The sequence below is a fragment of the Panthera onca genome, chromosome C2 (assembly GCF_046562875.1).
Source record: "Panthera onca isolate mPanOnc1 chromosome C2, mPanOnc1 haplotype 2, whole genome shotgun sequence".
Classification (NCBI taxonomy): domain Eukaryota; kingdom Metazoa; phylum Chordata; class Mammalia; order Carnivora; family Felidae; genus Panthera; species Panthera onca.
Genome location: NC_138347.1, coordinates 142,559,019 through 142,581,573, shown reverse-complemented (window position 1 = coordinate 142,581,573; position 22,555 = coordinate 142,559,019). Strand labels below are relative to the sequence as shown.

Here is a 22,555-nt window from a genome sequence, read left to right as displayed (position 1 = left end):
GTAATTCAGCATACCTGAAGCAAGGATTTCCCCCTGGATAATCTCATATAGACATATGTTCCTTTTTGAACTTTATTACACATAAATATCTCAAGGTCTCAAGCTTTTTTTGGTTGTCCTTTCTTTCTTGCCCAAAATGTTTTACTTTGCTATCCATGTTGCCCCTTCAATCAACTTTATCTCCTTGTAACTTGAACCTTTCTGATTAGCTTAACAAAACCTCCAACACGGCAATACTAACAAGCTGAAGAATGGCAGAGAAAATAAAATGCCAAAACTCACACAGAGTAGATGGGAAGAAAAGCTGGTATCACCATCTCTCGGAAGGGCCTTTTCTACCGCAGAAGGTCCCCACTGTCTCCTAAAGATCGAAGACTAACCATTGACTCTGAGCCTCAAATGTTTTTCTCTTGTAAATACAGCCGAATTCACTTAGAATTTTCTCCCATGCCATTTAGCAAACATTAGTCAAGGGTCTGTATGTCAGAGATAGTGTACTTAGCATTAAAGATGGGAAAACAAATAAGATCCAGTCCCAAAGTGCCAGGAACTGAGAGTCCAATAGGGAAGTCAAACATGTACACACATGATTATAATAAACTGCTATTTGGGCAGTAACAGAAATGTGCACACAGTAGAGGGCATGCAAATAAGGTGATTAATTCTGGATGCAGAGAGAAGGTGCATGCATAGGGCTGATGATGTGCGAATAGGTTTTCAAAGATGAGTAGAAATACGTTAGGTGCTCAGTGCAGAAAAGCACTCGCTGGCGGCAAGCAGGAAGCTGTGAAGCAGTATGATGTGTCAAAGGAAATGCCAAATAGTGATGCACTGATGAAAAATAAACATGGTTACAGCGGCAGCCATGGGAATGGGGGCCTAACCCCTCCTAGGTCCACTGAGCTAGCTTCTCTTCACTTACCTATGAAGCTGTGTGTTTCAGAGCCAGGAGAACTTTACAGAACTTGGGGAAATCCAGATGTTATATTTATATTTATAGGTAGCTTATAGGCTATAAATTAATATACCAACATCCCTTGCAGGATCGCCTGCCATGGCAAAGGGTGAAAACAACCTAGATGTTCATAATTTGGGGTCTGATTAAATAAATCATGGCAGCTTCATAAAATCCAGTAGCATGAGGTTATTTTTTTAATTTTTTTAATGTTTATTTTTGAGAGAGGGAGAGAGACAGAGCGTGAGTGGGGGAGGGGCAGAGAGAGAGGGAAACATAGAATCTGAAGCAGGCTCCAGACTCTGAGCTGTCAGCAGGGCCTGACGCAGGGCCTGAACTCACAGACTGTGAGATCATGACCTGAGCCGAGGTGGGATACCCAACCACCTGAGCCACCTAGGCACCCATGCATGAAGTTATTTTTTAAAATAAGACTGTGTTACATGTATTCAAATGAATCTCACTCCAGTATATAATACTCAGTGGAAAAACAAAAAACAAGGGGCTGATCAGGCATCAAGCAAGGCACTTTTACTTCTTCTGGGTATACACACAATTGTGGTGGTGTTGGAGCCACGGGCAGGGGTCAAGGGGAATGTCAGGCTGGAAGACTGTATGTCTCCTGGAACATGGAGGCTTGGCCCTCCAAATATAAGAGTCTGACATCAGGGAATCAAGTGGTTCCATTTAACAAAAGCCTGATGCTAAAGGAGGGCAAAATGAATAGTGTGGACGTTTTTATAGATGCTGTAAGATTCTGCTCTACTGTGGATGTAGACTGTGTTACAATTATTCCTGTCTTGGCTAGTGTCGTTTTGAATTTTGTGCTAGCAAAACATCCTAAAATTTGGTATCTGTCATGTACCAAAAAGCTTGAGTCCACTGGGTAAAATCATCATCCTAGCTTTCAACACTAACACTTTTAGACATTTGACCTATTCTAAATTAATCCTGAATCTAACTGTACATATCCATGGAAATAAGCTGAATTTAAGGAGGAAAAAAAATGTCTTATGGGCACAAGGGCAGGACCTGACTACATAATACCCAGAAGTAATTTGCAAGTGCACCAAGTTAATGTCCAGAGCTCTGTAGTCTGCTGTGAAGGAACCAAGAAAAGAAATATACTGTGCCCATCTCACTATACGCCATTTCATAAAACACAGCTGTAAATGCTATAAAGAGTTATGGGCCAAAACGGCATGGTCAGTTCCACCTATGCACTTTGAAGTTGGAGAGCTGGGCTCTGTAGATGTGTCGAGGAGAGGCGGTAATGGAGGACACGGCCTCTGCCTTGGCCTGACGAGGCTCTTCCCAGGCCCGTTGGGATGCCAGCTGCATCTGCCTGCTCTTCAGCAGGAAGCCACAGGTGAAGTTCCTCGTTCTATAGACATCCTAGGTGCTAATGACCTCACTCTTTCTGATTAGTGACTTTCATTTCCAAGTTTCAGGGGCCATATGGAATTTTTCCTGCTTTAACTCCTTTAAATAACAGTTCCTGCCTGAGGCGCCTGGGTGGCTCAGTCAGTTGAGCATCCAACTTCGGCTCAGGTCATGATCTCGCAGTTCATGAGTTTGAAGGTCATGATCTTGGGTTCGCAAGTTCAAGCCCCACGTCGGGCTCTGTGCTGACAGCTGGAACCTGGAGCTGCTTCAGATTCTGTGTCTCCCTCTCTCTCTGCCCCTCCCCTGCATGCACTCTGTCTTCCAAAAGTAAATAAACATCAAAAAAGAAAAAACAGTTCCTGCCCTAGTGGACTCCAGCATCCAGAAGGAGCCTAACACCACTCATTTGTCTATTTGTACCTCCCTCCTTCTAACAGATTCCTCATTCTCATTATATAGTCCTCAGTTCACTCTCTGAACCAATTTCTGTTCAAGTCCTTAGCTTGAAGATTCAACTGGCCGCCTCGCAGAAGTCCATTTCTTATCTCTTCTGAGGTTAGGTGTGATCTAAACTAGGAAATGTCAGGGCCTTTGTCTGGGTGACTTTAAGGTCATAGACACTTGAGTCTTCCTGTGTAGATGATCTTTTTTTTTCAATTTTTTTTTTTTTACATTTATTTATTTTTGAGAGACAGAGAGAGAGCACAAGTGGCGGAGGGGCAGAAAGAGAAGGAGACACAGAATCCAAAGCAGGCTCCAGGATCTGAGCTGTCAGCGCAGAGCCCGACGCGGGGCTCAAACCCACAAACTGCGAGATCATGACCTGAGCGGAAGTCAGACACTCAACTGACCGAGCCGCCCAGGCGCCCCTAGATGATCTTTTTATATTTGTTCAACACTGTAGGCCATACAAGGACTGAAATACCATCATACCTTGAGCTTCTCCTTTGCTGTTTAAGCTTTAAACTTGTGATCATCCTCATATCTCAGCCCAAACAGTTTATGAAGACAAACTTCAAACACAAAAGGGGACTTTAGATGACTCCTTCTGATTAACTTCCCTGGAAAGCAGTCTCTGAGACAAACACTAGCCTGTGGGGTGTTTATTACAGAATGCTTTTGGAATCAGCACCTGTGGAAGGGGAAGGAAGGAACAAGATTGGACAATGGGAGAGGCTGGGCTGTGATGCAGTCCCAGCAAAGGGCTCAGTCAATTCAACCTGGTGGGAACTCAGGAACTGGAAGAGCCCCTGAGAGTTGTTCTCACTTGGGGCAAGTGGACAGAGCCTTCACACTCCTGCCCCTGTTAGTCACTGAAGAGGACAGACCGCTGAGGGACTGGGGGAAGAAGTCCTTGATCACCAATGGGAAGGCTGGGCAGCAGTATGGCGTCTAAAATGGGACCATTTGGGACCCTTCCCTTTGCCTCATCTATTTCATCTGTTTCCTACCTCTGTTGCTTTGTCTCTTCTGGTTACAGACTTTCACACGTGCCTCTGTACCCTTCATGTCTGGCAAGTCTCTGCCAACCCCTCGCCCACACACATCCTGCCTGTGGCTTCTTGGACCTTGGCACCCTGGCACAGTGGCTTTGCTCACAATCTCAGCTTTGCCATCCTGGGATTCTTTTCCTTTCTTGGGACCTCGGAATACCCCCCTGTTAAAAGGGCAATTAGGTTGTGGGTTTTGTGGATCATCTAATTCAGAGTGTGCAAGGTAAAATACCTCCTCCACTGAGAAAACAATTCTTTCAGTCATTGAAAATAAGTTACTTCTTTCACTAAATTCGGGGGTTAGACAGAGTAAGGAAGGCAGGAAAAGATCCCTTATAGATTTTTAAGGTTCTTGGTACATAGCTCACACCAAAAGACTTACAATTTGGGGGTTCTGAATATCAAATATTCCAAGAGTGAAGCATAATTTTGGGACAATCCTGAAAATCTGAAAGATAAATTAGAGAGGATGATTAACCAAGGAGAGAGAATTTACTCTAAGCCCAGGCAAAGAAAGCCTCCAGAAACGTATCTTTTCTTTTGAAAGGTCACCTGCTACTCTCTGTTACTATTTATCCTCAAATTTACTAAGACAGGTTCAATGTTTCAGCAAATATAATCATCTAGGAAAATGATATGGCCAACAGCTAGTGATGCGGCACCCCATGCACTAGTTAGAAAGGTGTAGAAACTTGGTTCTGTTGGATTCAACACGGCATCAGTCTAGAAGTCAGAGATGAACTACTATTATTAAGACTTAATTGTAAATCCAGGAGACAAAGCTACTCATATTAAAATGCAATAAACTGGAGGCATTTTGTGTAATAGGAAACACTTTACAGGCAGCAGTAGCATTGAACTATCAGGGCAAGTCCAAGAACTCATGATCATGGTGATAATCTTAAATCATCCAAAAAAAAAAAAATCACGATTTTTATTCATGCTGTTTAACAGAGAAAAAAAAAAACAGAATGTTTTGTTTTCAATCCCTATTTGGATGGGTTAAAAGAAAAGAAAATTTAAAACAAGAGACAGAGACAACTCTTCAAGGACAACTGGAAAACTGAATTTTGGGTACAGGCTAGGTGAAATATCCTGGGGTGTGAGCCAAAATGTGTGCCAGTTACTAGATGGACAAAGGTCTACTGCTCCCAAAGGAGATTCACTCTGAAGCCAGAAAGGCTGTGGCATCCAGTCCTGCTGCAGGTAAAATGAAAGAGAGCTCACATGTGACTGCCCGGTCCTTGAGCTCTATTCAGAAACGCCCTCTTGCAGTAACACAGGAGTGTCTAGACAGCCCCCAAGTTGACCAGGCACTGACAAAGAAGATGAGAACCACGGACGGTCGTGCACTTACTGGACAGGAATCAGTAGCCACATCTAGATCATGAAGCAGGCTTCTCAAACTACCTGAAATTTTGGGGGGAAATGGTGTGACCAGGGATGAGAAGGATCCCCCCATTTACAAACCCTATTCTTCATTCTCAAATTTACTCTCCGCTCAGTTGCTTTTCCAAGGTCTCCTGGGCCGTTGTGCTACCTCAGGGAAGCTCCCCTTCCCACCTCCAGCAAGGAGAACGGCCCTGGGAAATTAGGGTTACTGTGATTCTGCAAAGGTACTATTTGAATTGCTTTAATCTGCACTGATTTTCCAGCACTAACAAATGCCTCTCCAGAGTATACATCTACACTGGCAACTACAGGTTCCCAAGCCAAAAAAGGTATTGTTCCTCTTATTCACAGGACGACTTTCTATTACCCTTTTGAATCGACACTCTGATTGCAATCCCCACTGCCACAATCACAGTTCAGGCCGCTACCGGCTTTTGTTGGAATCAATGCTCAGCCTCCATCCCTGGTGAAAATTCTTTATGGGTTTCCCAATGCCTTCTAAATAAAACCCAAAGTCACTTATAGGACATGAGAGGCTTTCCTTTGAGTCTGTGTTATAACTGTGCACTTACTTACATGTTGGTTTCACCATTTACTTGCGAATTTCTTTGGAAAAATGGCCATGCCTTTATTCCTTTTAATCTTAATGCCCTAGCTCCTGAAACACTGAGCAGCAGCCTGAATTTGTGCCCACAGAACAACTGGCAGTCAGTCCAAGGTTCTCTGAATCCGTGGGCAAGGTGCTGAGCCTTAGGGTATAACATGGTACATTTTAGCCTCCAGAGAGACAGCAAGTGACAACCTCACTGTAAAATGTCATGGCATTTACCTACCTTACAGGCTTCTTGCAAGGACGTAATGGGATCATGCGTGTAAAGGTCCTAGGTCACTGCTGGCACATGGTATTTATTCTGTCACTGTATATATAGTCCATTTGTTTCCTTCTCTTGGCCTCAGTTTGTAATCTGTAAAATTAAAAAATTAAACTAGGTGATTTCTAATGTCCCTTCTATCTCATAATGAGAGATTTTAGCACACGATTATCAGTACTTGATAGGGAAAAGAATGAAAATCAGTCAAGATAGAGAAAAGTTGGACAACACAACAAAGTTTATATAAATACTGTGAGGTGGTACGTAACCTGAGTGCCATATGCAGAATCCCACACCCAACGCCTGCAGAGAATACATTCAAGTGCGTGTGAAAAACATACCAAAACCAACCCTATGTTGGGCTAAAAATAGTATTATACACAGCAACAGAAACTGAAAGAAATATGGCCACATGCAGCAAGATAGATGAGTCCTTTAGACATTAAGCTAATGAAAAAAAAAAAAAAAAGCCAGAGGGATGCCTGAGTGGCTCAGTTGGTTAAGCATCCTAAGCATCCGACTGGCTCAGGTCATGATCTCACGGTTTGTGAGTTCGAGCCCCGCATCGGGCTCTGTGCTTACAGCTCAAAGCCGGGAGCCTGCTTCGGATTCTGTGTCTCCCTCTCTCTCGGCCCCTCCCCCACTTGCACTCTGTTTCTCCCTCTTTCAAAAATAAACATTAAAAAAAAATTTTTTTAAGCTAGATATTTACATAAAGCTAAAAACAAACAAACAAAACAGGCAAAATAGGTCCAATGGCATCAGAGGTCAGGATCGTGGTTATTGGGAAAAGAGGGCAATGAGGAAGGTTTCTGGGGTTCTATTTCTTGATCTGGATAGTGGTTAAATGGTATGTTCACTTTGCGTTAATTCAAGGGGTACACTGATGATGATGCATCAGCAGAAGTTTATCAATGACACCAAAAAGAAAAAAAAAAAGTGTGGCTAACATGCCCAGCTAGAAAGTGGTGAACCTGAGATTTGAATCAGGTGCACAGGGCCTCACCCTCCTCTGGGTGTCTACAAGGGCCTTTGCGTGAAAAGCAAGCTCTGCTGTTTGTACCTCAGCCCTGGACGTTTTCTGAAAGCTCTTCTCAGCTTCTCAGGCTCTCCTCCACTGCTATAGAAGGCCCCTGTCTCAAGGGGAAAGAAGGCATCAGTTTGGGATTCATGTCCCTATGCCCTCTTTCCACTCAGGATTTTGTCTCTTTATGACTTCTCTGAAAAAGAACGGACTTGGCGACTGCCTGTTCTTTACGGCCAACAAATTATTTTGTCAATATATCATCTAGTCCGAAGGTTCCTGCAACAAGGAATTCTACCATCACAAGAAGTGACACGAAAACTTACTCCATCTTTTCGCCCAGAGTTATTTCATTTCTTTTATACATTATTCAACAAATATTCATTGGACACCCTGTGCAACAGAGGCACAATTCTAGGATAGATGCAGTGTTGAATAACTCTTATGGTATTTGCATCAACAAAATTAAACTAATAATGCGTCTTCTTTGCTAAGATTAGATAATGTACCACACAGCTTAATGTTTGGTAGACAGGAAATGTGAAATATATTTTAGTCATTACTTGTGTGTCTTTTATAACTTAGACATCTTCATCAGTGTCCCCAGCTCAAGAGGAGAAAACTGGACTCCATTTTAATCATCTGCTGTACCTTAGCACAATATAAAAGGAAAGAGAGGAAAGAGGAAGGTATTTTTAATTTGGACCATTTGGAGTACATAAATGGTCAAAGCAATAAGACATCCTAATTCTACTCATAACAAATGATCCAGCCAAAAGCCTGTGAAGACCCTTGTCCCTACCTCCCTGCCACTCTGCAGAAATCACGGAAGGCTGAGCTATGTCTCTGGCTTCATCAGGTACTGTAGGGCCACTTAAAGATGACAAATTGGGAAACCCAGAGGGGTTGTCCCTCCAGAACCTCCGGTTGTGAATTACATAAACATGTTGCTCTACAGGGGCGATTCTCTGACTCGCCTTTATTAGATCACGTCTTTTACTCCCGGGTTACCTCAACCTCTACTGCTTGCACTTTCTTAGCAGCTAGCCTGACCCCAGGGCACCTTTGTTTTATGTTAAAAAATAACTTTGCAAGGCTGGAGTGTGTGGCCATGTAAACTCCAGGATTATCACTGCTAGAATTCAAAAGGGCTTTCCTGGCCTGCCTGCGCGGCCTGCTGTTACATGACGAGAACACAGTGCTGGGCTGGGGCTTCCCTTCTAGAAGCCGCCGCGTGTCCCCATGAGGAAACGTGTCAGAACAGAGGTTTTGCAGGCTAAAAATACACGACCAGATTTCAAAATAGCAGTCAGAAAGCATTCCACAGCAACCTATTGTCCACTTGGTTCCCCTAGGAAAAGAACATTCATGCCTGTGATTCGTCCCTCACTGAATTTGGATCAAATTTCTGAGCTCTGAAATATACTACTAGCATAATAAGGTTAAAGAGACACCTTGAGGATTATCTACCAGACATTAGCGAGCAGCTTTCCAAAATTATATACTGCAAGTGCTCTAGACAGAACCGCAAATTTGCATTCGTTTCCTCTATATTTGTAAATGGTCTCTGTTCAACCAACATCCATTACTCAACACATCACGGAGCCAAAAAGACATAATTATGGTCTGCTGCTTCTCCAGAGAAAGATTTCCCTTGAAAGCCAAAACAACAACAAGAAAACACTAAAAAAGGAAGACCGAAAGAGTTCAAATTCTTTTAGATCACGTAAAATCTGAGAATATTCTCTGCTGTCATTACAAGTGATACATTGCTGTGCTAAAAATATGTTTGGGATGATGAATGTTACTCGTCATGATCTGATTCAAGAGGACCACGTTCAGGGTGTCCAACACCGCGAGACTATACAGAGTCCCAGGGTGGATCTGAGATTCTGGGAGGTTAACTGAGGCAAACAGCCAGAGGACAAGGCCAGTGGGGTCCCCTACTTCTGTAAGCCCTCTGACCCCAAGGACTGGGCCCTGAGCGTGCTGCGTCCCTGACATCTGTGCGATGCTCAGCTCAGGGCCCGTAATGAATGTGTTTTGAACAAAGAATTAATGAATGGCAGATATTATAATAGATTATAATATCTAAAGCAGAGTTTATCAGGGCAGGGAACACATCACTGTTTTCACTTACATTATACACAAGAGTGTCTGAATACAATAACACTACCTCTGAGACTGCTGATGCAGGACGTGGGTTTTTATCCCCCACCCCAAGCAGTTCTGTGATACCAGCTGGCTGTCCTACAACTGAACTCAATTCTGACACTGTCCTAGAGACAGCATCAAATCCCACAGGTTAAAGTCTTGGTCCTACAGGATTGCCCCGCCCCACTTGAGACGCTAGTTTCAAGTTCAGGCTATCACCTGTGCTTCTGAGCAAAGGACCACAGATCAGAGGTTACCATGACCCTCTCCTCAGGTTTGATTGCTTTGCTAGAGTGGCTCACAGAACTTAGGAAAATAGTTTACTTACAAGATTACTTGTTTGTTATAAAAGGAAAAAACAAAGAAGAGGCAAATGAAGAAATTCATGGGACGAGGTATGTAGGACGGGACATGGGGCTTCATGCTTTCTGAGGCGAAACTCTCCCTACATCTCCACATTTGCCAAGGAAGTTCTCCAAACCCAATCTTTGGGGTTTTTATGGAGCCCTCCTTAAGTAGGCAGGCATTGATCAAATCATTGGCCATTGGTGAGTGAACTCAGTCTCCAGCCTCTCTCCTCTCCCTTGAGGTCAGAGATGGGGCTGAAAGTTCCAACCTTCCAAACACATGGATGGTTTCACTAGTAACCAGCCCCCATTCTTAAGTTACCTAAGTAGGGGCTTTCCAAAAGTGGCCTCATTAACATAACAAAGACACCTTGCCTGCTCTTAGCACTTAGGGAATTCTAAGAGCTCTGTGCTGGGAAGTGGGAGGAAGACCAAGTATATATTTCTTATCATAAATCACCATATCATAGTCGCTCTTAACATTTGGCTGGATAACCCTTTGTTGTAGGAGGCTCTCCTGTGTGTTGTAGGATGTTTCGTAGAACCCCCGGACTGTGCCCACCTACACCAATCAGAAATGAAAATCAAAAATGTCTCCAGATATTGTCAAATGTCCCTTAGGGGGCAAACTCACCCTCAGTTGAGAACCGCTGGATATAAAGGAACAGGGTAGAATATCTAGGGAGATCCTCAGAGAGGTTTGACAGTATGAACTTCCGCAAGGTGGTTAAAGTTTGGGGACAAACTCTTGTCTCCAGAAAAGACTTGAGAAGTATATTAGTATCCTACCTATTAGTTGAAAGTGGCCTAACCCAAAGTGGCTTAAGCAATAAAAGATAACCTATTCGAAGAGTACCTAAAAGTGCAGAGATAGCTAACTTCAGGTATAGCGGGATCTAGGAGCTCAAACACTATCATCAGAACTCTGTTCCTCTCCCTTCTCTCTCTGCCCCTCCGCCTCTCACGCTCTGTCTCTCTCTCTCTCTGTCTCTGTCTCCCTCTCAAAAATAAATAAACACTAAAAAAAATTTAAAAATTTTAAAAAAGGGGGGCACCTGGGTGGCTCAGTCAGTTAAGCGTCCGACTTCAGTTCAGGTCATGATCTCGCAGTCCGTGAGTTTGAGCCCCGCATCAGGCTCTGTGCTGACAGCTCAGAGCCTGGAGCCTGCTTTGGATTCTGTGACTCCTTCTCTTTCTGCCACTCCACCTCTCATGCTCTCTCAAAAATAAATAAACATTTTTTTAAAAAAAAGAAAAAAAAAAAAAGAACTCCCTTCCTCTCCATTGCTGGACTCCTCTTTCCTGATGGCAAAGTGCTCACCCCTCCAGTTCTACATCTTACCAGCTTAGAAACCAACCCTGATAGGAAGAGAGCTTCTCTTTCTCAATAGTTCTAGAAAGGAAAAAAAAAAAAAAAAAAGATGCTCCCAGTTGATGCTTTTTGGACCAATTAGGTCACATGTCCATCTGTAACTAATCAGAGTTAGGAAATTTAGGAGTTGTGGAACATGCCAAGTGGTTGGGTCTGAGTCTTGTGCCACTCCTAGATCAGGGAGCAAGGAATAGGCCAGTCCCACCCCAAGTACCTGGATTTACCTTGGGAGGCATATGGTTACCGAAAGAAACTCAACATGATGACACCCTAAGGGGTTATAGTAGGTACTGGGCAGGTAAAACAGTGTAAGTTAGTGGCCTAAATCTGGAAACACTAAGATACCAAATCAGAAACCAAAGCAAGGGCTCCTGTGCCAGTGTAAATACAGAGCCCCAGTGATGGCCTCAGGGTATGAGCTGCTCAGTTAGGGTACTACTTATAACTATATTTTCTCTGAAACTTTCTTTCCTAGATCTGTGAGTACTTATTAAACATGAAGAGATTTATGCATTCAAATAGCAATATTTAATCTTTCCCCCTGCCTGGCCCTGTTTGTGTACCTTTGCTTTCCTTCTTGCCCTTTCTAAAGATCCCCTCCAGTAAATTCAGACTTGGAACAGCTCCCTCCAGCTGGATGACAGACACTTTCTATTTTGTGCTGCTCACAGATACTGAATTATGGGTCATGGAGTGGGATCGCCTGCCAACACCAGGTTGAGGACAGAGAAGGGAGACTTGTAATATCTTGCCCTGGTAGCATCTGGAGGAGATTTCCTCTTGCCCTAGCTGGTGAGCATTTTACATCCAGAAACAGAATTATGACCTCTGATAACGCGTAGAAATTGTGGTCTCCCTGACACGACCACAGGTGCTGTTTTTGTTTGTTTCAATGCTAATCCCTTTCATAAATCTTACTGAGCATTTCTCTACAGACTATAAAGTCACATCAATCTCAGACGACATGTTATGTGGAATATGAGAAATCCAGCAACTGTCCTTTATAAACTTTTAGCTTTTTAATTTTTTTTTAATGTTTATTTTTGAGAGAGAGAGAGACAGAGCATGAGCAGGGGAGGGGCAGAGAGAGAGGGAAACACAAAATCCAAAGCAGGCTCCAGGCTCTGAGCTATCAGCATAGAGCCCGATGCTGGGCTCGAATTCACGAACCATGAGATCATGACCTGAGCCAAAGTCAGACACTTAACCGACTGAGCCACCCACGTGCCCCAAATTTCCCCAAATTTTAATCTCATTATGTGACAACAAGCTGCAGGAATTCACCTGGAAATGTGAGGAGTCTGGGCTGTTCTCATAAATTTAAGGCAGTTATTCATTAAATGGAAGTTCTTTGAGGACAGCAAATTTGTTTGCTGAGGGCATCTGAAGTCTGTGGAGGGACAGGGCTTGTGCTGACAGCAGTCCGGATCAATGGCTGCCCATCGAAGGGTTTGGCCCACTCTGAAGACTAGAATCTTGGATCCCCAGTGTTGACCAAGATCAATATCTGTGATAAGACTTGGAAGAGATTCTTTAAATGCATGCATTCCTAAGAGGATAAAAGTTATAAGCATAAGGACGGACATTCAGTGGATTCTAAGACAAGCCCAGGTTTCTCCTTTATTAGGGACCTGTTAACAACTCTGAACTTCTACTGTGATAATTGCCTCGTTTGGATTCTTCTATTTTGCAAGTTTGCTAATGCTCTTTGACATATCAAGTAAAGCCTTGTCCTGCTCTCTTCTCTATGAAGGCATTACATGGCAGTGAACTGCAAAGACTTCAGACTTGTAGAGTCACACAAACCTAGTTTGGAATCTTTGTTTTTGCCTCTTGCAATTTTGTGACCTGGAGCTCATTTCACATCTATTTTCTTATCTCTGATCTGTGGGCACACCCATTTGATAGCATTGTGCTGAGATTTACTTAAGAGGCACATGTAACGTTTGGCACAAAGTAGGAGTTCATGGTGGCTATTGTATTATTTTAGGGTCTTTGCTTACTATTTGAAAATAATCCTTGGCCTCTGTGTCTGCAAGCACATCACATTCTTTTTCAGGTAATCTTTACAGAGGATTTGTCTCTCTACCACTCGCGGTAAGCTCCTGGCCACCTTTTTTATTTGTTAACTAAGGAAAAAACTGGGGTCTCCCTCCTTGGTCTGTGGCCACGTCCAACAGAGCAGTATCCCCCATGCCCAGGATCGCTCCTAACTTTGGCCAATATAGTGTTGCTGTCTGAGTAACACCTCCACGCATCCCACAAGAAGAGCATGCCAGGGATGTGGCAATCATGCCGTACCTGATACGGTATTGGTCGTGTAATTGTTTAATGTGATGCTAACAATCGTTATATACACATATATTTCAGGGGGTCAAATGCCATTTGCCCACCAAGTGAATATAATCCACTAGTTAAAGGGATTCTAGTTAAACAATCCCTAGTTAAAGGGACCCAGACAAAGCTATGATTCTTTAGGGGCCTTGTGCATATCTTCATTACGCATGCTTGGAATTTTTAGCATCTGATTACGTAGCTTGGTTTCATGGGTGATCACCCTCATCTTTCATGTGTATATTCAACTCTAAGCTTAGTCCTCAGGGTTTTCTGTTCTGTTACAGACCTCATCTTAGGAAATTTCTAAGCAATCAACTTCTTTAACAAACATATATTGAGCACTCCCTATGGGTAAGACTCTATGCTACGTGCCGAGGATACTTATATAAGTGAACCACTGCTGGAATGCAACACAGAATACACTAGTTTATATAATAAATGCGTGAGCCTCTCATGTCTGATGCTAACACTGCCATACCTAGATAAAGGCAGGGGGCATGTCCAGACAGGCAGGACCTTACGTGCACAAGATTCCCCTCATGGCCAGAGAGCTGGCTGAGCAAATGGGGGAGAATGTGCTAAGGGATTCAGTTGCTAAAGGAGTCAGGAAGGACGATAGCACAGGGGTCAAAGGGTTGATTACATATTTCTTGGTTCATCTAGATCTTAGTTTCAAGGTTGTCACAAATGATTCTTCATACGTGAAAGAGATTTACGACCACTACATTCATGATCACTACTGGATAATTCTCTGACAGGCACAGGAGACAGAGACTGAGTTCAGAAAATAACCTGACTTTGCCCTTTACCAGCCATTCCTTTCCTACCCTTTGATTTCACACCAGCATTGTCTTTGATATTGTGTTGGTTATTCTTGTTGCTTTTCTTTTTGTTAAGGAGTAAGAATTTGTCTTCTGCTTTCTTGCTTTGAAATGACAACTCCTTGTACTGTATTTAATAAGGGCTAAGTTAAATTAATGCAGGAATTGGGACAAGGAGAATTTTTTTGGAAAGCACATGTTTGGGAATCCTTAGGTAAGCTAAGGATGTAAGAAACCCTGAGACGACCCCAGAGAAAGACATGCTCCTTAAATTGACCACAGTTGAAACTCTACCAGGACTGTTTTTATAAACAGCATAAATCTCACATAACACAATTAAGGGTTCAAAGCTGTTTGTCATTGTATTTGATGGAGGCATACAACCTTCTGCTTGTAATCAGAATTTAAGAAGCAGGTACCAACAGGATTTACAGAAAGCAAGACACTATCCTGGACACCAACACAGTCTGTCTCTTTTATATCCAGTCCAGAACGGATATAGATGTGGCATCACTCTGCTTCTGTTCAACTCCAGTGCCCTCTATGTGTTACTCTTGACCCCAAATTTTGTTACACTGTCAACTAAAGTCCAAAAGGTGAGCTTTGAACTGGTCATCATCAAAAATCTTCATTATTTTGGGGGGCACCTGGGTGGCTCAGTTGCTTAAGTGTCTGAGTCTTGATTTTGACCCAGGTCATGATCTCACAGTTTGTGAGAACGAGCCCCACGTCAGGCTCTGTGCTGACAGTGCAGAACCTGCTTGGGATTCTCTTTCTCTTCCTCTCTCTCTGCCCCTCCCCTGCTCACACATTCTCATTCTCTCTCTCTCTCTCTCTCTCTCTCTCTTTCTCTCTCTCAAAATAAATAAATAAGCATTTAAAAATCTTTATTATTTTTATTATTTTTGTCGGGGTTTTCCCAGAAACAGATTTTGTTTGGGTTCCCTAAGATAAGAACTTGAGTGTGGAAAGCTTATTTAGGAAATGAGGGGAATACCAATAGGAAGTAGGGAAGTGATGGAGGGAGAGAAGGCAACCAATAAAAGTGTTACAGAGCCAGCTACCACAGTGGACAACCTAAGCTTAATCCTCTGGAGACACTATGGGAAATGTTGTAAAATTCACACCAAAGAATTTTCTCACATTAAGTGTTATGGGTTGAATTATGTACCCCAAACAGATATGTTGAAGTTCTAACCCCCAGTACCTCAGAATGTAAACTTATTTAAAAATAGGGTCATTGTAGATGTGATTAATTCAGTAAAGATGTGTTCATCCTGAATAAAGTAGGCCCTGAATCCAACATGACTGATGTCATTATAAGAAGATGATATGAATTGGGGCACCTAGGTAGCTAAGTCAGCTGAGCATCTGTCTCTGGATTTCAGCTCAGGTCATGATCCCAGGGTCGTGGGATAGAGCCCCAGTGTCAGACTCCATGAGGAGCATGGAGCTGGCTTAAGATTCTCTCTCTCTCTCTCTCTCTGTCCCACTTGCTGTCTCTTTCTCTCAGAAGGGGGAGGAGGAGGAGGAGGAGGAGGAGGAGGGGAAGGAGAAGGAGAGGAGAAGGAGAAGGAGAAGAAGAAGGAGGAGGAGGAGGGGAAGGAGAAGGAGAGATGAAGGAGAAGAAGAAGGAGAAGAAGGAGAAGGAAAAGAAGAAGGAGGAAGGGGAGGAGGGGAAGGAGAAGGAGAAGGAGAGGAGAAGGAGAAGGAGAAGAAGAAGAAGAAGAAGAAGAAGAAGAAGAAGGGAAAGAAGAAGGAGGAAGGGGAGGAAGGGGAGGAGGGGAAGGAGAAGGAGAAGGAGAAGGAGAAGGAGAAGGAGAAGGAGAAGGAGAAGGAGAAGGAGAAGGAAAAGAAGAAGGAGGAGGAGGAGGAGGAGGAGAAGAAGAAGAAGAAGAAGAAGAAGAAGAAGAAGAAGAAGAAGAAGATGGAGGAGGAGGAGGAGGAGGAGGAGGAGGAGGAGGAGGAAGAGAAGGAAGAAAGGGAGGAAGGGGGGGGAGGAGGAGGAGGAGATGTGAAGCTAAGAGGGAAGAATGTCATGTAAAGATGAAGACAGAGATGGACTCATACAGCTACAAGCCAAGGAACACCAAGGATTAATGGTGACAGCAGAAGCTAGGATAAGGCAAGGAAAGGTTCTACCCAGAGTCTCAGAGAGAGCATGCTCATGGTAACGCCCTGATTTTGGACTTCTAGCCTCCAGAAATGTGAAAGGATAAATTTCTGTTGTTTTAGGGCCAGTTTTCATACTTTGATAGGGAAGTCCTAAGAAATGAATACACTGAAGGACGTGGGATATTTATACACTACCATCAGTCACTGGTTGAGGACTGGTTGAGGACTGCTCAACCAGTGACTGATGGGAGTTCAGCCCACAGCACTTCTTGATCTTCACACACAGGCTGAGCAGCTTTTTGAGGTTCCAGAACAATCCTCAGGCATAGAGATCCAGTTACTGGCAGCTGGAAATCCACCAAGTCCCCAGGCTAGTGGCAGAAAAAGATAGAGAGATTTGAAGCCTGAGAAGGACTCAATGCATTCTCACTGGTTTGAAGACAGGGGCACTTGCCCCTAGAAATAATGAATGGCCCCCACTGACAGCCAACAAGAAACCGGCCTCTACCAACAACCTGCACGGACTTGGAAGTGGATTCCTACCCCCAAGCTTCCAGATTAATGCCAGTTAGCCTGGACTTTGGCCTTTTGAGACCTATTATGGCCGTCAAGTTCTGATGTGGTTTGTAATACACCATAGATATCTGAAACAAGGACTTTTATGCCTTTTGGTTACAGTTGAAATACTTCTCCAGATTGGTTATGTTGTATACATTATGTCTAACCTCACAAAAACATTGAAAAGTGCCTTCTGTATAATTAGCCCCATTTTGCCAATAAAAAAATTGAGTTTCACATAGGTCAAGCAACTCATATATATTTACCACCACTGTCCCCATTATTTTTACTCCTGCCTTTTAATGATAAAACAATACTCAAACCTCTACTTTTAGCAAATCATTTCCCAATCTGTGCCAAGTAAAAGAACTCTGGTGTGGTCGCTGACATGGGCTGGGCTTCTTGCCCCAGGGAAAGGGAAGTGTCACTGTTGTATGGCTTAGATGGGCACATGACCAAAAGCATGTTGACCTCTCCAGGAAATCAGTGGGAAGCAGATGCCCTATAGGGAAGCAAGGGTCCACCTACCGCTCACCATATGTCAAGCGGTGACAGGTCAGCATTTGTCTAAGAGGTAGGCATTCTGAGAGTTGTCACCTGGGAGCATATGGCAATTGGGATAGAAAAAAACAAACAAACAAACCCCCTAACATGTCAGGTGTTAAACACTAGTTGCCAAAAATATATATTGTTTATGACAGCTTTTAATTTCTGGAGAATCATGGAGAGGCATATTCCCCCAGGCAACTTTGTGGAACTACAATTATACTCAATAAGCTGCAACAACTAAATACAGCAAAATGGCCGGCCCTACGGTAGTAGGATTGTTCCATGCTCCTAAAAATATGGCCCCAAATAATTACCTAGGCCATCATATATTATCACCCAGACAAATAGAAAAGCAGACAAATGATTAGAACAGACACTTCAAAAAAGTAGGTATCCAAGTGGCAAATAGATATATGAAAAGGTGCTCAATTTCATTAGGCATCAGGGAAATACAAACTGAAACTCCACAGAGACACCATTGACAATCCAACAAAATGACTAAAATGAGAAAGACCAACAATATCAATTGTTGACCTGGGATGGGGACCGACTGGAAATTTCAAATATTGCTGCTGGAAGGAGTATAAATTAGTACTTTAGGAAAATGTTTTAGCACTATTTACTAAAGTCGAATGTCCCCTGACTATATGACCTAACAATTCCACTGTCAAGTATACCCAACAGACATGTGTGTACATGTTCCCAAATGACATATAAACGAGCGTTCAGACATTATGATGTGGTGCTTGAAAATCAACACTCCACATATGAGACCCAGTAGACAGCTTCTTGGTTCCTATCAGGTTGTAACACATGCTTTCCATTTGTAGCATACTGAGTTATCCAGCCATGAGTTAGGCAGGTAGGGATTAGAATAATGGCTGTACCATTTTATTAGCTATGTGGCTTTGAATACTTATGCATCAGCTTACCTGTCTTTAAAATGTAGGCCAGAGCAATACCTATTTCATTAGATTGTAGTAAGAACTCATGATGCTAATGTAAATATAGCAGTTAGAACAGTGCTTAGCACATAGTAAATGCTCCATAAATTAGATGCCATGTATCAAGCCATCTCTCTTTCCCTATTTATACAGCTGTATGCTCAGGTATGTTTCAGACATACTCAAGCAGGTTCAGCTAAAGGTGAACTTCAGATGAGCACTTCAGTCAACGAACAGGTAAGCATCCAGTGATATCGTAAAAATCAAATCTGTTAATTGATAAATATTGACATTAATAGGTGACAGAGGAATAACTTTATAAGGATGCATTTATTTATGAGCATATATCTTGCTAATATTTTTTATAAGATTGGAATGTTGATAACATGCTTCATTAAGCATACGTGATTTTGAACTCAATAGCGTACCTAAAATACTTATATTAATTGTATGCACATATAAACATTTGTTTCATCAAGATTTTCTTTTATTTTCAGCACTACTAATTTAACCGAAGGTTTACAAGTTTGAAGGAGTACAGAAGTTGTAGGATAACCTTGAGGTCTTAAGTTCAGATGTCAAATAGATCACAGAAATGATATAAAAGTTTGTGGCAAGGAAGATGGATACATAGCACTAAAGAAATAGGAGAAAAATTGGAAGCAAAAATGAAGGAGTAATATACTTGGATAAACCCAACAGAAACACTAAATATCAATGATCAAGCTACAATAATGTGGAAAACATAACTTTTTTTTTTTTGCTTGCTTCAACTCATTCTCTCTGATAAAACATGCCCCTAATATTCATTTTCTAGCTCTTGAGTCCTTCCAGTGACTACCAACAGTGGCAGGGACAGACTTTTGATAGAATCCATTTGTACCTTCCAAGATAATGTTAATATTTTGCTCTTTCAGGAATGCCAGCATTGAAAAAAGAAAGTCCCTGAATGACAGCTATGCAGCAGCCTCAGGAACAAGTCCTAGAGGGAGAAAGAGGACACAGCGCTCAGCACAGACTTCTCCAAGAGAAAATGGAGTCAATAGGTTAGCTGATATGCTAGGGTATGTGGAGAAGAGCTTTACATCAAGGGCAGAGACTGGGGTGGGGAGAGAGGGAAGCACAGAACTAATGACAGCAAAAGATTAAGCAACAGAAAAGATGGAGAAATTATTAAAACACCAAGGGAAAAATAACTAAAAGAAAAAAGCAATCATATTACACAAGTTGAGGTGGCTCAGCTGGGAGTAATATTTGCATAGATATAATAATGAAAGCACAGTACTGATTTAATACATTATGACAAGACTATGTTGTATTAGGAGAGTCAAGGAGGAAGGAAGAGTGTGATAGGGACAAAGAGAGGACATGAATGTGTCAGTCTGGTTTAGGATATGTGGGTAAGGAAACAAAACTTTCTCTTAGCAGAAAATCAAAAGGTAGCAATATAATTATATTACATATGGAGGTACTATCCAAAGAAAATCCAAGAGTTTATAGCGGCTATATTCAGAGGTAAGAATGGCAGGATTTGAGGGAATCTTTTTCATTATTAGATTTGCAGTATTATTTCATTTCGAATCTATGTACCTATACTATTCTGACATTTAAAAAACCACTAAATGAACAAGGGGTTAATCTTTGGACTCAGTCTTGATTCTGAAAAGAACAACATGGCTAGTAGTGTTTATAATAAAATAATGCATAAATTAAATGTATTAATGTATTGTAAATAACTATTTGGTTCCACTCAGTGGCTTACATGATACTCATAAAAGCATGGTCACCAGCCTGGTCCCCAATTAGTCAAAGTCTGCCAGAATTAAGATACAAGAAAAAGGTACAACATGATTAGACTGCTATCATTTTTATTTAGGGACCAATGCTAAATTCAATATTTAAGAATATAATGGCACTTAGTACTATAATTTGACAGGATTGTTGCATTATGTTTGTTTTTCCAGAGTAGCCTCTTAGTTCTTCACCATTCTTAACAATTTTGACTTCATTTGAATATCCTATGAGATAGTCAATCCCCCTGGCTCTCTCCCCCAGTCACCCTAAGGATAAATAGAATCTATTTTATCTATTTCACTTGCAGCCTGGTGGCACACCTGCTGACACTCCCTTGACCAAATGGGGCCAAATAAGGTCCTTCAGGAACACACCTCCTTCTGCTCATCGCTGTGTCCAGGGAGCATGAGCAAGAACATGAATGAGAAAGTAATGAAAACTTGCTTTTGTTTGTCTCATTGCTTGTGTGCTCACATGGTGAAAGAAACAGAACCTAGGGCACCTGGGTGGCTCAGTTAAGGTCCGACTTTGGCTCAGGTTCAGGTCATGATCTCACAGTTCACGACTTCGAGCCCCTCGACAGGCTCTGTGCTGACAGCTCAGAGCCTGGATCCTGCTCCAGATTCTGTCTCTCTCTCTCTCTCTCTCTCTCTCTCTCTCTCTCTCCCCTTCCCCTCTGCTTGTGCTCTCTCTCTTTCTCTCTCAAAAATAAATAAACATTAAGGAAGGAAGGAAGGAAGGAAGGAAGGGAAAGAAAGAGAGAGAGAGAAAGAAAGAAAGAAAGAAAGAAAGAAAGAAAGAAAGAAAGAAAGAAAGAAGGAAACCTATGTTCAGTTAAAACCAGGCATTTAGCTGATACCCAGACTAAAATGGCAGTATTCAGGATCAGCAAGGAAAAAAATCAGAAAAAAAAAAACTGCAGAGTGTGAGAAAAAATATACAAAGAGGAAAGTAAGATAATCATGAGCCTAGAGCATGTATTGTTTTTAGATCCCTAGTACATATCTATTCTTCACGAAACCCAGCTCCAGGGCAGGATCTGATGGGTTCAACCAATCATAGAAATCCCAACTCCTTTGTCAAAGGTCATTTTCTAGATAAACCAACTAAATTTTTTTCTCTTTTTTTCCCTTTTTTTGTTTAATTTCAGATTTACTGAGGTATAACGGACAAATAAAACAGTAAGATATTTAACACGTACATTGCGGTGATTTGATATACATATACATTAGGGAAGAATTTCTCCCACCTAGTTAATTAACACAACCATCACCTCATATATTTCCCTTCTTTTTTCCCTCTTGGTAAGAATATTTAAGTTCTGCTCTCTTAACAAATTTCAATTATACAATATAGTATTATTAAGGACAGTCACAAGGTTTTACATTAGATTCTCAGGCCTTATTCACCTTATAGCTGCAAGTCTGTACTCTTTTACTAATCTCTCCCTATTTCCCAAGCCCTGGCAACCACTTCCCTTCTCCCTGTTTCTGAGCTTGACTGTTTTGTTTTGTTTTGTTTTTTTCTTTTTTAGATTTCACATATAAGTGATACCACGTGGTATTTGTCTTTGTCTGTCTGGCTTATTTCACTCAGCATAGTGCCCTTAAGGTCCATCCATGTTGTTACAAATGGGAGGATTTCCTTCTTTCTCGTGGCTGAACATTCCATTGTGTATATATACCACATTTTCTTTACCCATCCATCCTTTGATGGACTCTCAGGGTGTTTTCCTATACTGGCTATAGCCAACTAGGTATGTATTTACCTTAAACAAAAGATTTGCTCTAGGCCAGTCCAGTGTGCATAGTACTCAGAAAATTTGCTCAGTAATTATGGAAAACTCCAGTCTCCTGGCTTCCATCTTGTGACCATGAGGCATCAGAAAGCTAACCTAAGAAAGCAAAGTGTAGAGAAGCACAAAATAAGAAAGTAGAACCCTCCACAAACCATGTCTGAGAGTTGCCTCACCTCTAAACTTTTTGGTCGTGTGACCCAATAAATCCCTTCTACTGTTGAAGACAGTTTGACTCCTATATTCTTTTACTTGCAACAGAAGCTTCTGACACTGTACCTAATGGACAAGATGCATGGAGAAGCCAAAGAGGGATAGAGTATCAGGCACCAAGACAGAGAATTGAATGCATCTGAAAATAATTCCAATCAAACTGAGTCCAGAAGACAAAGAAAAAACTCAGTGCTGGAAACTAGAAGATAATTGCTTAATTACAGTTTGGGGACAGCACTTGTAAAAGGGGAACATTTCACTCCAGTGGGACTGCAGAGAAGGAAATTACTCATTGTTCTCATACTGGTAAAAGCTAAAATCCCTTGTCTAAGGATTATTGTTCTCTGCGATGGCTCCATAATATTCTGTTAACTTGCTTATAGATTTTTTTTTAAAAGGCATGTTTTCTCTGTGAGCTTTAGAGGAAATGAATA

The 22,555-nt window shown here is 42.0% G+C and overlaps 1 long non-coding RNA gene across 3 annotated transcripts in view; it reads right to left on the bottom strand.

The window, feature by feature from the left end:
* LOC132683015 (uncharacterized) overlaps positions 1–22,555 on the bottom strand; it is a 261,651-nt gene that overhangs the window by 25,703 nt on the left and 213,393 nt on the right. For 2 of the 3 annotated variants that reach the window (XR_009612003.2, XR_009612002.2), the window contains 2 exons: positions 21,882–22,007; positions 6,060–6,191 (listed from right to left, as the gene is read on the bottom strand). This is a non-coding gene — a long non-coding RNA (uncharacterized LOC132683015). Of the gene's footprint in view, positions 1–4,923; positions 5,245–6,059; positions 6,192–21,881; positions 22,008–22,555 lie in introns of those variants that run through there. The other variant, XR_013557791.2, reaches the window with a different exon arrangement.